The following is a 16568-nucleotide window of genomic DNA, read 5'->3' as shown; positions in this document are numbered from 1 at the left end:
CACACCATCTTTTTTGTCTTCATTAACTGAGAACAGATTTTTTCCAACAGTTTAACCAGTGTTTGTGTTAGCGTATCCCACTGGGCCATTGATTACAAGCAGATTAAAAATAACATACTATGTAAGGCAGAGACATTATTTTCATCTTTGCAGTATCTCTAAAACGTAAAATACTCCCTGCTTCAAAATAGGTGATCAAGTTATTGAATGAGTTTGATTATAGAGTATCTTTCATTTTAATGTAGAAAAATTATTTGACTTGTTCAGAAAAGAAGGACATTTTACTCTTGAATTTGAGACTTAACCTAATTCAAACCTCCAAATGTGGACAATCCTGGATGAAAGCAAAGAGGTTTAAGTTATTTGAGTTTTTATTGCTGGGGCTGTTTGTTGTTGTCTTCCTTTGTTTCTGGCTAAATAACAATTAGGCCAACTCAGTGCAGTGTAGCCTAGATAAAAGGAGTAGGCCCAGGTTTCCTTGGAGAGACTGGTGTCTCTCTCTCTTTCTTTCACTATAGAAATATATAACCGAGTACCGTATGTGACACTGAGAAGTAATCAATACTATAGAAATAGGCAGCTAATGTGTTGGGGTTCAAACAAGGAATAAATAAGAGAAGACGAGTCCCTAATATATTTTTCCCTCTGTTTCGTAAGTGGGGCTTTTTCCCTTCCATCTGTATAAGCACACTTTAAGCTTAGTGAATATTTGTTATTTTCATTTCTATGCAAAATATTGGGCCGATCTGACATGTTATTTATTTGACAAACAATTATATTAATTTGTTCAATAGTGTTTATTAGAGTACTGTTTGCTACTCCTTTGAATACTGAATGTCAATAGTAGATGTAGAAAATGAAATTAGGTGAATATTGATATGAGAAACAAGACTCACAGCTGAGAAAAATTCTGACTGGAGGAAAGGAAGAAATGAAACAATTGGAAAAGAAACATGATAGTAAAGCAACTTAATCATTTAATTCTGTTGCCCAGATGAATGGAATTTAATGTAGTACCAGAAAACTAATATTAGTAGGTTGGGCTCAAGCATTAGTGGTACCAGTTTGGCGATGACAATTGTCATTTTTGCCTAGTAAAGGTAATTGATACTGAGAGTCTGGATAATCCTCTGTACATGACAAGATCATTGTCCTTATAGAATAATAAAAGGTGAAAAAAAGGTAAATAAAGTGATCTTTTCATTCACTCTTAGCTATGCTAGAAAATAGTCAAGTAACTGACCATTTTCCCCAAAACAATTTTTGCATGGCTGCCTATTTCTGCATGTTCAAATTAAATGTACTATCCCAAATATTGTGGTTTTCAGCCTCAGTTCTTCCAAGCCTCTCTTACAGTCTGGATGACCATACAAATGGCATAATCACTATTTGTACAGTAGCAATTTTGTCACTACTTGAAGAATGGAAATAAATATATAACTTGTATTTGTTCCAAAGAATAAATAGGCAGCTATAAAAGGCAATTTTTTTTTCTTCTGCTCATTTTAGTTCTGTGTGAAGTAGTTTAAAAGCTTTCAGAATAATACTGTGTACCCTTTTAACATCACAGACTGCCACCTACTGGAAGATAAACTAAATATCTAAAGACACCTGTGAAAGCACAGTATTTATCTCGTTGAACACACACACACACACACACACACGCACACACAAATTCAAAAAAAGAAAATATCGATATGCTTTATGCAAACAATAATTGGCCTGCTAGATTGTTTTAAAGATAAGAGCTTTTCATAGCTAACCAGAAACTAATTATAGTCTATGCATTATACAAAATAGTTATTTATCTGCAAATCAATAGATAGATAGAAAAAAAATGTTTTACTAAGGTAGACAAATCAGAAATATATTTACAAAGAGGTGTTTGGCTCTAAAAATGCAATTAGGTCCATTGATTTAATCTGCCAATGGCTCAGTTGCCTCATATTCTAGGTTGCCTTAAATCTGTCACCTATATTCCCCAAGCAAAATTGAAGCCAAATCAGTTGGAAGAGAAGCCTAGGAAACCACATGATTATTAATGGAGAGGAACAAGTATCCAAATAAGTTAAAAGTACCTTTGAAAGAAAAAAAAAATGATTGCTCATGGTAATGTTTATTTAACCTTATCTTACTTGTCTTAGCTATATATACCTCAACCTTCTAGCAATTAATTATAGCAAAAGGATTCTTATATTGCTTGTTATTTATGTGAAAACAAATGTATTTTTTCTCATTTATCATTATTGATATACTCTTAGAAAACTGGAAATGAAGGTTGAGATATTATTAACCCAGGGCCTTGCACAAATGGGGACTTTCTGTACAAATTAAACATAAAACAAGTATGAGGCACTATATGTATTTCACTATCCTTATTTCCTTCTATTTCTGAATAAAACTGATAAAAACTGGTAAAACTAGTAAGATCCACACAGGCAACAGGAAGACCACATTTAAGTTCAACTATGTATCACCTAGCCCTGGGAATCTGAACCTATCCATCTGGGATAGCCTGAAGGAGTGGCTCAAAAGGCAGCTCCAGGGAGTGCAGGAAATGCACAGAAGTAGGTGAACCCCGCATGGAGCTTCCTTCCATTGGTAGAAATGGAAAATCACGGCTTGCTTGTATGAGATCAATGCCAATCTCACACAAAGAAAAGCTTGGTGTGATTCAGTTCTACACAGTTCCCTGTCTTGAGTAATGAAACTAGAGTCTAAATTTCACAAACGAACAAAACACCCATGGTGTAAACCTATTCAAGGTAGAATAAAATTTTTACAGTAATGTCTGGAAATATATTTTTATAGGTCTAAACCCTTCTTGAGGATAGAGACTTTATGTTTACATCTTTATACCTATAATGTTTAGCTCAGAGTCTAGTGCATAGTAAGTACTTAGTAAATGTTTATTAAATAAATGACCACTTTTGACTCACAAGGCTTTTTGGTGAAAGCATCCTCCTATGCTATAAACTGGGAATGATTGCTTACTCCTATAAATAACTGAACAACAAAAACAAAATATTTTTATTCCAGACAAAAATCTGGAAAAGCTGGGAAGGACTTCCTTGTTTGTCCTTGTCTAATTTTCAGACTGTATGTGAAAATGAAAGTAGAATTACCATAAAGATTTTCTCTACCAGGAGGCTATCTGAGATTGCCTAGCTGGCCATGGATATCATCATACAGTGCTCTTCATAACTGCATGGGGGCCCAGTGATGGGATCTGGAATTATCAGTGAACCTTCTTCAGTCCCACAGACCTATCAGAGTTCCTTGAACACATTCAGCTTGTCTACTTCTCCATCTCTGCAAATGGGTTTCCCTTTGCCTGAAGCAATCTTATCCTGAATTTTCTTAAATTCATTTTCCTTCTGAAACCCACTCTCTGTACTTCTTTTCCAAATGTATTTAGAGACATTAGCATCAGCAATGTGTATTATATTTTCTTCATTAAAAATATTTGAAAGGTGTTAATGAGAATTGAAACTACCCATGTATTTTTGCATTATCTTAGATTCAATCAAAACTCTTCAGTCTGGTCATTTCATTTAGAAACATAATAGAATTCAAGTTAGTTTCTCAATGTATACATGATGGATTTGTATTTTGGCCTATTCCCCATTAGTGGAATAAAAAATAATACTATTTTTAAGCACTTCACAATCTACAGCTGGATAGTTTACAATTTTTCTCTGTGTTTACATGTGTGTTTAAGGATTTATTATTTATTTGACAGAGAGAGAGTGCACACATAAGTGGGGGGAGGGGCACAGGGAGAGGGTGAGAATCTCAAGCCGACTCCAGGCTGAGTGCAGAGCCTGACGTGGGGCTCAATCCCAGGACCCTGAGATCGTGACCTGAGCCACCGAAATCAAGAGGTGGACATTTAACACACACGGGCACCCTTGTGTGTGTGTTTTTAAAGATTTATTTATTTATTTGAGAGAGCGAGAATGAGAGAGAGTACATTAGAGGGGGGAGGGTCAGAGAGAGAAGCAGGCTCCTCGCTGAGCAGGGAGCCCAATGCGGGACTCGATCCCGGGACTCCAGGATCATGACCTGAGCCGAAGGCAGTTGCTTAACCAACTGAGCCACCCAGGCGCCCGTGTGTGTGTTTTTAAAATAAAGTTAAAAACTATTGGAGAGTCATTTTATGGTAAGGTTGAAACATATAAAATTGCCGTTTTTCTGGGCCCTAAAATTCTCAATATCAACAATTTCATATGGTTTAACTTAATACTTATAAACAAAATTGACTTAATTTTCAGTTAAGGATATGTTTATATTCTCAACTTTAAAAAATCTTTTTGTTAAATGGCAGTGCATTAATAATTTTCATGTGATAGTGAGCCAATTCTCTTAACTAAATGGCATGTTTTCTGGTCTCTTCTAGATCTGGTATTTATTAGTTTGTGGCTATGATAATTTGTAACAAACAATCAGTAAGAGAGGACATAAATTTTATTCATATGTATGCATGTTGTCATTTGACAAATCGTTATCTGAGAGGTTCTGGGTAAAAACAAATCTTTATATTTGCTTTGCCTTTAAAAAGAAAAAAAAATCTTCCTTTTATCTGATATTCTAATCCTCAATCTATATAGTCTCTCCAGACTAGGTTTAAGACATGCTTTGCCATAAAACATGTTACTTTAATCTCTGGTATTTTCTGTTTTCATATTTGCAGTTAAACTCTTTATATTATACCTCTTCTAAAGGACTATTAACATCTTAACGTCACTGAACAAAATATTTTCCAATATATCATATCTTATGATTTCATTACAAACATTCATAATAGGAAAAAGACAAGGCAGAACTCATTATCCCAGATGAAATACAAGAATGAAGGTAGAGAAGCTTATTAAAATGCTCAACATGGATGGAAGTGTGAAGACAGAGAATAGAATTATGTCCACATATTCAAACAGGGCTCACAGGCTCTGTGCATGTGAGCATAAAGGAGCCTGGCACTGTGAAGTTGGAAAAGGACTGACATGTTATCTGGTCTAATCCATGTTTCTCAGAGCTGAAGCAAGTGGATTCCAGAGAAGTCAAATGATTTTTCTGGAGCTCTTGGACACATCCTTCAGTATAATAGCTCTGTATTATTAAGTCAAAATTCTTTTTTAGGGAAAACTGGGATTTTATTCCTAGGAAACAAAATTGAAACCAAAACCAGAAAGCAAAGAAACACAACAATCAAACAAAATTTTGTCACTGAAAATTTTCCTGCCTTGCTGTTTAATCAACACTAATTTCTAATGGATTTATATCAGTCAGCCCAGATTGCACTTGGTTAAACCTGAACAAGCTTAACTTCCCAGTGAATGAAGATCTTTCAAACCTGCAATAATAGCAAGTGGGAAAGATAGATAGGAATGCCATCAGCGTTGATTACATAGATTACATGGCATTAATTAGAAAATAGTTTATGAATCAACTACTAAATGGATAACCTTTGTATCATTACTATGATTTGTAAGTCAAAGTCCTTACCTAAGGTTATGAAACAACATTTTAAGGCTAGAATAGTAAAGTGAAATATTTCTATAAGAGCCCTCAATGTGTCATGAATATTACAATGGTTGAAAGCAATTAACAATGGATTTGCTTTACAAAAATGTTTTAAAGTGTTGTAAAATACAAACAAAATAAAGCCAAGCAAATTATTAACAGGACTACATATGTTCCTTCATTTGTAAGTGAAGAAATGTAAATAGCAAACAAATAGTAAACTAGATCAGATCTAGAAATAATTTATTTTACTGTATTTTATCTGTATTTGCATACAAATGACTTTAATCATTTTTATTATATTTATGAATCTTGTGTGACCACCATATCCACTTAACGTAGTGAGGTTGTCAGATAATGAAAACCAAGGCAATGTTGCTATTGATTTTTGAAATAAAAGATAGTGATGACTAATACAAAAGGTGCACATTTTTTTTATCAGATTATTTTCTAGGCTTAATAGAGTTGAACCTTGGGCTTTAACATCATCACCATAAAGATGAATATGGATGCTTCTCAGGCTAGCAAATTCAGGAACAAGACACCAATCAATAGAAAGGAGAGATCAGGGTGGCTTGGCTGGTGTTAGCACCCTGAGATGATGCTAACTCAGTCCTGCAGCAGGCTTTTCCTCTTTCTGATGGAGTACCATAGTCTCCAGTGACAATCTTCTAAAAGGCAGTACATAAACCACGAGGTCAAACATTTTGCTTTCTGTTTGAGAAGGTTTAGGTTTGGAGTTTACTGTTTATTAATCTACTGGTTGATTTTATTATACTCAGAATTTATTATGGTTTTTCTGTGAATCTTGATATGTGGCCATTTTTTTAAAAGATTTTATTTATTTATTGACAGAGAGAGACACAGCGTGAGAGGGAAGACAAACAGGGGGAGTGGGAGATGGAGAAGCAGGCTTCCCGCTGAGCAGGGAGCCCGATGCAGGGCTCAGTCCCAGGACCCTGGGATCATGACTTGAGCCGAAGGCAGACCCTTAATGACTGAGCCACCCAGGCACCCTGCTATGTGACAATTTTTGAAAAACAAAAAACTCAGTGTTACAGTTAAGTATGGCTTTGTTAAAAAAAAAAAAAAAAAAAAAGTACGCATAGACTAGTGGTTTAAAACAACGCAGCAATGTTTGTCTCATGCTGTATTAGCTGGGGCCTGTTGAAGACTGGCCCCTGTGTTCATATAAAGCCTCATTCACTCATTAGTCTGATATACCATTGTGGCCTCTCTAGGTGGCCCAAGCATCCTCACAACATGGTGAATGCATTCCAAGGGTAAGTGGCCTGAGGTAAACAAGAGAGAGTGAGACAAAGAGAAGGAGAGAACCAGGATGAAACCACAGTGCAATTATAATGTAGCCTTGGAAATCATGCAGCCTTACTTCTGCCTCATTGTGTTCCTTGAAGCTGTCCCCACACTGCCACCCAGTTTCAAGGGCAGTGGAAATGGACTCAACCGTTTGATGATGGTGGCAGGGTTCTAGAGGAGTATGTGGGAACAGAAAGATTGCTGTGGCCATTCTAGATAATATAATCTATCACATTCTGTCCTTTGGCCACTACAATTCCTAACATCCTTCCCACATACAAAGTACACTCTCCTCTTCCCAAAACTCTGAAAAAGTTTCATCCTATTATTGCTCCAGGACAAGATTTAAACAACCAGCTCAGACCTAGGTGCACATAAAGCTCCTCACGTTTGATTTCTTGAGTATAGCCCCTCTGGTTCTGAAGGAGGTTGCTATGGGCTGAATTGTAACCACCCCAAACTCATATGTTGAAGAGCTACCTCCCAGTACCTCAGACTATGACCATATTTGCAGATGGGCTTTAAAGAGGTGATTACGTTAAAATGCGACTGTTAGGGTGGGCCTTTGTTCCGTCTGACTAGTGTCCTTATAAGAAGGGAAGATTAGGACACAGACATGTGCACACACACAGAGGGAAGGCCGTGTAAAGACATAGGAAGATGGCCACCTGAAACCCAAGAAGAAAGACTTCAGGAGAAAGCAAACCTGCCGGCACCTTGATCTCAGACTTCTAGCCTTCAAGACTGTAAGAAAATAAATTTGTTGTTTAATCACCCGGTCTGTGGAATTTTGTTATGGTAGTCCTAGTAAACTAATACATTTTTGCACTAAAGAGAAAAGTTATCTTTTCTCAATCCATAACCATCATACAACAGTGGGACAGGAATAGATTAGGCATAATAGACCCTCTTATTCAAGCAGAGGGAGTACTGGAGACCTTCGCTATCATTGCCCTTAGGAATTCTGAAGGCCAGCAGGGCATACGTTGTCAGTTCCTTAATTAGGGCTCAGTTTCAGTGCCTGGGTGTGAACCATTTGGCTCTTGACTTTGCCCTTTGGGATCTTGGCTCTGCTTTATGTGATCTTGTTTCTTACTTCTGACCTCTTGACTCTGCCTTGTGCGATCCCAGCTCTGCTTTTTGGAATCTTGGGTTTGCCCTCTGAAACATATTGCCAGTGTATCATACCTGGGAAGTTAAAATGTGTGTCTTTGGCTTATTGAGTGTATTTTAAATATATATCCAATATTTATATATATTCAATAGATATATTTAACTAAAAAGTGTTTGCTAAGAGATAATTTCTAATTTATGCTTATTTATTATATAATTGATTTATCAAGTTTAAAAAAGTCAAAGGATGCAATGAGTATTGACTTCTTTCAATTTTTTTAATATTTTATATAAGATGGCTTTTTAGTATATCAATGTTATGTTGTGGTACACTTTTATCTATCTATCCATATGTGTGTGTGTGTGTGTGTGTATAACATCTATATATATAAAACTTATTTTTTTTTGAGAGAGAGAGAGAACATCATGCATGTGAGCAGAGGGAAGGGCAAAGGGAGAGGGAGAGAGAGAATCTTAAGCAGGCTCCATGCCCAGCACAGAGCCCAACACGGGGCTTGATCTCATGACCCTGAGAACAATGACGTGAGCCGAAATCAAGAGTCGGACGCTCAACCAACTGAGCCACCCAAGCACCCCTAAAACTTCTTTATATAAAATAATGTTTTTTCTTCAGGTATGCTTTCTTAGTTGATATTTTTAACCCCTCTTTCATTTTATCTGCATTTGCCTGGTATCTTTTTCCATCCAGTTAATTTTAACCATCTTTAATTTAATTGTCTTACTTTACCAAATATAATTGTGTTTAATTTCATCAACTGGATTTAGTTAACTTTATTGGTAGTATGTAAATATTCAATTTTAATTCAATTGTGTTTTATTATTATATTATTTGATATGATGAAGGGACATAGTGGAGCAAATTGGAATTCTAAGTAATTGCTAAAAGATGTTTGATGTATTAAACAGATATCTACAATATATTAACCACAAAGAAGTAGGCATTTCCTTCTAGCTAACTTCATAAATGACATTAGATGTAGTTGTGCTGTATTGGTACTTCCTTAGACTTTGACCTGGGATCCATTTATTGACTTATTTATTTATTCTGAGCACTTGCTGTGTACTTGGCACATAACATATAACAAAATTGAAAACATACTAAACTGTAAGCTCCTTGAAGGTAAGGACCACACATTGTTCATTTGTGTATCCCCTGCTTAGTCCATACTAGGTGTTGAACAAATATTCCTACCTTCCTTCCTTCATTCATTGCAAGAAAGTATGAAGTTACAGGTCCCTGAAAGAATTTCCAATTCAATTCCTTGAATAAGATATACAGACATAAATATTCATATATACATATATACTTTAAATAGGACTGTGGATTTCCCATTGAGCCTGTAAAAAGCCCTAGCCTCATAAGCCATGGAAATATAAGTTAGAGAACATTTACCTTCACTTTCCCAAGAAACCCTCTTACATACCATAAGGATCAGATCTGTAGCCAGTTGTTTCTCTTATAATGGTCTTAATTGCTGTGATACAACAGGAAAATAAAACTTGTCTCATCTCCCTAAAAGCTAACTGTATACATCCTGTGATAGGCACTTAGGTTAGCTCCCAAGGTGGCAGGGGAGCTGAAGACTTATTTTTCTAGGTATTCACATTTTAAGGAGGAATGAGGTCAGGAAACTAGGAGCTATCTCTAGGTCTTAGAAGTTAAAGACAGAGGGGTTTATCTGGCCTTTGGAAGGTGTATTTACATTCCAGAATGTTAGAGTAAGAATCCAGAGTCCCTCCCCTCCAGTCTCACTGGAGCAAAAGGGTCCCCCCTCACTCTTTCTCCTTTAAGGGAGATGGAATGAGTCTCTCTCACCTTTATATAATGGAGAAAATCCATGTTCTTCATCACTTGCATATGAGTGTCCAGCTATTCATGCAGGACATTTGGCTTGGTTTTCATTATGTTGCCCTAAGGGTAAAGGCTGAGGCAAGGAGAGACAATGCACTTAATATTTACGAAAGGTGATTAATCAGACATCCGTTTGATCCAGAATACCTTGTGTGCTCGCTCAATCAGAATAAAACTAATAAAGATGAATATTAAATGCCCCAGAAGTAGATAGCCTAGAATGAATGTGGCAAATATAAATAGCACCCTATGGATTTAAGATAAGCAGCTCTTACATTGATCTTTTTTTTTCTTCCTCAAAGGAAGAAATATAAAGGCAAAAGGCAATCATTCTATACTTCTATCATCGTGCCTACCCTGTGGGCACCTGGTATAGATTAAGTTTTGCCTTTTAATAATAATGGTAGGCTGGGGCTTTGTAGGAAGCCTTTCAGTATACTTCCTATACATGCATATGATTACAGCTATCACCCCTGAGGGTTTAAACCTAATTTCATTCTTATAGTATGTATTGTTTAACTGTTATAGGTATGACATCAAAAGAGATATTGCATAGCTTATAATAATTTGAAAGAGTCCCCACATAAAGAGGTTTTAATGCTTCTAACCTGGTTAGATATTTAAAAAGTGATATAGTAAGCATTTAAGAACAAAGAAAGTTTGTAGCAAAATGTTGAATGTATGGTAAAGTCTGCAAATTGGCAGTATTTTCTTTTCTTTTTTTTTTTTTTAAGGGTCAACCACACATGTGTACCTCTGAAACACTGCTTCAGACAGAACGCCCAACACATAGACTTGTATCCTATAGTGTTGGTTGTAGTAATTATAACAAGTTTCTTGACTATCCAAATCTTCCCAAAATATGAAATTGTAGCACATCTTTCATCACAATAGCTAATTTTTTTTTAATTCCCTAAAGCCTATTTTTCTCATGGTATTTATATGTGCCTACTTAGAACTTACTAAGAACTTACTTTTTCTTTTTACTTTATATTGAAACCATTTTAAGATAATGTTTTTTCTAAGACATTATTTATCCTGTTGAAAAATCCTTTCTTGTAAAGAATTTTATTACTATATTATTTTGTAGGTTTCTTTGTGTTTTTGTGGTAACAGGTAAAGGAGATTTTGGAACTTTTGGTAAACCTTTCTGTGGAGTCTGTTTTTACCCGATTTTTTTAAAACAAGAAGCACAAATATACCCATCACTTTCTTTTACCTTTCTCTACAAGTGAAATTGGATCGTGAACTTAGAAAATCTTGATCTCCAACAGACTTTAAGGAATCTTATTTATAACCATCTCATCTTAGATATTGCCTAAGACTCAGAATGGTAGACTTACTCAAATTAACTGCCAAGGGTAAATACAATTAGATAATTAGCTTAAGATTGGAAAGTAATTTTCAAAACAGAGTTTCACTAAGATGTCCCCATGTTAATTGACTCCTGAGGAAAAGGACTTTTACTGCTTCTTTAGGCTGCAGGGGACCCCTTTGGAGAAGGGAGAAGCTCCTGCTCACAGTTACTCAAAAAAAAAAAAAAAAAAAAAAAAAAGGCCTAAATCCTGGTTATTGCTTTTCATTCTTTCCAGTATGGTAAACAGCTAGTACACAAATTAAGACAGCTATTAAACAGGTTTCCAAAAGCAGTAGAAGTCCTCTTCCCTAGTATGTAGACCTCTCAGAATACCTGCACCAAAAGAAAACTTTTACTAATTATCCTGCTCCCTGAAAGTAGAAAGTAGAAATGGGCAAGAGCCCATTTATTACTCCAAAAAAGGAGAACTCACTGATATCATGAAAAATAAGGATGTTACCTTGATACGTAATTCAAGTCTAATGCTCCCCTTTAATGAGATATGACACGTTAAGTTGGGCTTTTTTGTATGATCCTCAGGTCAAATGCAGAATGAACATTTATTTTAAGCACTTTTAGCCATTGATGTATGTTTGTGTGTGTGTGTGCATCCACAATATGTTCTTATACATCATTCACCGATAATGCACTGAAGCCAGAAACCAGCCCTTTCACTCATACAAGGTAAACTTCATCCACAAAATCCATATTCAGTATGATAACGAAGCAATACTTTCAATAGAAATGTGAATAGGTGAAGAATTGTTAAATCAAGCCTAAAAACCATCTGGGAATGCAAGGGTGAAGGACTTCAGTCATGAATCACATGCTTTTAATGTCTAGTATTTTAACTGGTCCCAAAGAAAACCTGTAGCGCTTTAGAAGGACTAACTGGGATTGTGTATCTGGTGCTCAGAGTGAGGAGGACACATAAGCCCTTAGCAGGGCATGGACCTATCTTGGAAGGACAGACCTATGAGTGAAAAATGCACTCAGTGATTGCCAAAGCAGGATTTTTCATTTCAAAGAACTCTGTCCCCTCCTGTCCTTATCCAGAAAGCTCCATCTGTCTGTTTTCTCTGCATTCCCGCTGATACAAACTACCTTTATGAGCCTTTACTAAAGAAAACCTTGACTTTTCCCCTCTGAAGATTTAAAAGTTACAGAGAGTTCTTCTAAACAGCTTAAACAGGAGCAAAGAGTCACAGATTTACCATTTTATTAAAAGGAACTATTGACTCTGCAAACTGAAACATGACCAAGCTTCTTTTAAATTAGATTCCATCAAAAAGCTTGGCAACATTGTCACACTTGGCCTGGAATACTCTGTATAATACTGGACTACTCTGTGTAATATTAATAACAATTTATTTCTTTCCTATTTTGTTTATGATACCTCTTTTTTTTTTGAAGATTTTATTTATTTATTTATTTGAGAGACAGAGAGGGCAGGGGAGGAGCAGAGGGAAAGGGACAAGCACACTCTGTGTTGAGTGCGGAGCTGGAAGCAGGGCTCAATCCTACGACCCTGAGATCATGACCTGAGCCAAAACCAAAAGTTGGATGCTCAACTGACTGAGCCACCCAGGCTCCCTGTTTATGATAATTCTAATGGTCAAGAATCACATTTTCATGCATTGCATCACTACTGAAACTTGCATACAGTGGTTAAAAATGAATTAGTGGTAATTATACGTTGTTTCACTTTGTCCTGGTTACCTGTAAGCAAATTTTGCAACCTGAGTGTTGACCTAACCATATCTTCTGCTATGTTAGTTTTCTATTATTGTATAATAGATTACCACAAACTTAGTGGCTTAAAACAGCATTCATTATTACCACATTTTCTATGCGTCAGGAGACCAAGCATGGCTTAGCTGGGTCCCTAGTTCAGGATCTTCCAAAGCCACAATCAAGGTGTCATGCTGCATGTTTTCTGGATCTTGGGGCTTCTTTCCAGCTTACATGGCTTTTGGCAGAATTTAGCTCCTGGCAGTTGGAGCACTGAGTTCCCCATTCTCTTTCTGGTTAGAAGTAAAACAATTAAATGTGAAATCAGCAGACAGAAATGTATGCCCAGTGTGTAAAATTGGACCACTTGGATGCTATTAAGCCTCTTGAAAGTGGAAGGATGTAGGGAAATGTACTTAGATATAATACTCAAGTATCTTTTAACAAAAGAAGGCCTGCCATTCTTGAGAAGTATATATTATTTCCAACAAGGAGGAGGTCTGAAAGTCATGGGAGGAATTAAAATGCGAGTCTGTTGATTTTCAACACCTACACTGTTTCCCTGAAATCGTGCTGCCTTACAGAGAACTTTAGTTAAAATATTTTATTTTACAAATGAAGAAACAGAAAAATAAAAGCCAAACAACTACTTAGTAAAAGCTTTGAGAGTTGAAGAACTTAGATATTTTCATAATTTTTTATTGATTTTCTTATTAGATTGCCAATTTTAATCCAAATAATATGCTTACATTTCTAATTCTTGATGTATGATGATTAGATGTTATCTAGTGAAAGAAGATAATTGAGGTCATTTATATTGCCTCCTCATGCTGCCCACTATCCCTGTCCAGTCTGAGAATTCTTATTTTGGATTCTATGATACTCTTTAATACTTTTTTATATACTCACTTTCATTATATCCTCACTTGCTTTACTTGAGAAAGGGTGCATGAAGGATAAAATGTGTGAATCTTTTAAGATCCAAAAATGTCTTTGTTATGCCTTAATATTTGAAGGATAGTTTGAAAACATTTTCCCCCAGAGCTTACTCCATTGTCTTAGCATCATTGCTGTTGCTGGGCAATCTGACTCCCCAAATGTTTCACCTTCACTTGAAGAATCAATTGACCTTAGTCTGTGGGATTCCTATACTGTATGAATGAAGAGGTTGTATTCTAGAACAAGAATATCCTCATTTTTAGCCTTAACTTTCACGAGAACAACTCTAATCTGGTCATTGAAAAAGCTTCTAATTATTTGTCTGGACTTAATCACAGCTTTTAGTTTCCTTGAGTTTAGGCTTCAGGTGTAACTGCTGGTTCTGAGCTCAGAGAGCCGTCCAGTCCCAGGGGAATAGTCCACCCTCAACATCCTATGCAATTTTATCATATTTTATTTTAGGCTATGGTTCTTCTACTTTCAAAATTCTTCCACTTCTTTTTTTGTTTCAGCATTTTTGAAATAACCTTTGCCATGCTAATTCCCTATCCTTGTGCTGTCCTCATTTATGAGGCTTAGTTTTTCCACACTTGTATGTGAGGGGGCTTCTGAAGGGTTGAAAGTCAAACACCTGCTCAGTTCACCACATTGAAGGCACTGCCTGAAGTCTTTTTAAGACAAACAACTGGATTCATCTTCCTAGGGAAGGTGTGAAAGCAGCCCATAGAAGCACAGCAGGCCTCTATTAGACCGTTTTACATCTTCCCTCACGAATCTCAAACAAAGAAGCAAGGATCTGAGTGCTGTTGTGGACAAAACCAGGGATTTATAGTCAAAAAGAAATGTTCAGTTCTACCATAAAAATAAATGTAGTGTTACATTGGGCAAATGTTCTATACTCCTTGTGTCTGTTTCTCTATCTTCATAAGTAGAAATAAGTCTTATGAGAACTCATTAAGAAGGTGTTTGGACAATGCCAAACTCTACTGGTCCCCAAACATCCAAACACTTTTGCATAACTTAGGGGCCCCTATGAGCCATCCCCGGGTTCTGCTTTTCCAGTCTTAGTGAATCATTGTGCTTGTGTTATATCCAAAAACTACCCTACTGGGCCTTTAGCATGTGCACTCTCTTCTCTCTGGACAGCCTTCCTTCCATATGCAGCTTGAGAACATGCTCTACCTATGAGAATGAGTTTCACCTTCCCGTTGGGATTGATTGCCTAATGCCCATTACCCATATCAGCCATCCTCTGCAGCCAGGGTGTTACCTGTTACTCTTGGCAAGCAGGGCACAGGGCTGTGTAAATGTGGCCCCATCACAGCATGACCCACACTGTTGGGTAGTTGTGCTTCTCTCTTTGGTCTCCTTAGCCAGAACTCTCAGAAGGCAGGGATTTAGTCCTCTACCCCTTTGTATTCCTGTGTCAGCCGCTATCCAGTCATGTAGAAGTCAATCAATAAGTGCTAAGTTAAATTGAATTGAAATGAAAGACTAAGTATACGTATTGTTTCTGAGACATGCTTTATTACTACTTTGAAGTAGTAATACTTCAAATTCACTTGACGTGAATTCTCAGAGCATCAGACATGTTCATGTTCTAAGGGAAGTTCAAAATTACATTCCAAAATCAATATAAATGTTCCTGGCATTTGGGAATTATCACTACTCCTCCCATCACCAAGTTGAATAGATTTTATATTATATTAACATCATTTTCTGTGGAATAAGACTGGACTTAAAAAGAAATTGACTATCCTTGATGCTGAGGCAGGTTTAATACTGTCATCTCTTCATTGTCCTTGTCAGTAGACTCATATTTCTCTGTAGTCCCAGAATGATTTTCTCTTGTCACCTAAAATATTTCCAGTACATTAATAACTGCTTAGTGATGAGATTTTAAAGAATATAAAGTAATTTTATCTTGTATTATTTAAAAAATGCTGACGTAGGCTGAATAAGAAAAAAAAAAAATGTATGAACACTCCAAAGCAAACTGTAAATGATTGTTGGATTATACTGGCCCCTATTTCCCTTCATGAACCCAGGTGGCTGGTATTCTGTGTCCACATTGAGTATGTATATAGTTAGAAGTTGTATTTGTTTTCTCTTTTTATGTTGTTTTAAGTACTCCCTTAGTATTTTAACATCCAAATGTTAGCTTATCCATAAAAGCCTTTTCCAGCCACCCTGACATAATATGAGACCTTTTTCAAATATTTATTGTGTGCCCATCATGTGGCAGGTCCTATGCCAGCCAGTGAGCAAGATTCCTCTTAGGAGTCCATGGGCAAAAATGAAGGGGGGGAATCGGAGGGGGAGACGAACCATGAGAGACTATGGACTCTGAGAAACAAACTGAGGGTTCTAGAGGGGAAGGGGGTGGGGGGGATGGGTTAGCCTGGTGATGGGTATTAAAGAGGGCACGTACTGAATGGAGCACTGGGTGTTATACGTAAACAATGAATCATGGAACACTACATCAAAAACTAATGATGTAATGTATGGTAATTAACATAACATAATAAAATAAAATAAAAGAATGCTTACACTCATATTTGCTTAGTGTTTGTTAGAGCACATTTTTTTGTTCGTTTTTTTACTTTTACTGACTAATGGAAGATAAAAGCAAAGGTTAGGACCATTTATCTCCATGTATTCTCAGGAAACCCTGAGAGACAGTCTAAGGAACCAGTTCCATGTTTACATTTGACC

The 16568-nt window shown here is 36.4% G+C and overlaps 1 protein-coding gene across 3 annotated transcripts in view; it reads left to right on the top strand.

The window, feature by feature from the left end:
* Positions 1-16568, top strand: part of SNTG1 (syntrophin gamma 1) — a 922421-nt gene that overhangs the window by 509380 nt on the left and 396473 nt on the right. The gene's annotated exons all lie outside the window — the stretch shown is intronic.

This window comes from Halichoerus grypus, chromosome 5 (genome assembly GCF_964656455.1).
Source record: "Halichoerus grypus chromosome 5, mHalGry1.hap1.1, whole genome shotgun sequence".
NCBI lineage: Eukaryota > Metazoa > Chordata > Mammalia > Carnivora > Phocidae > Halichoerus > Halichoerus grypus.
This window is presented reverse-complemented; position numbering and strand designations above follow the sequence as displayed.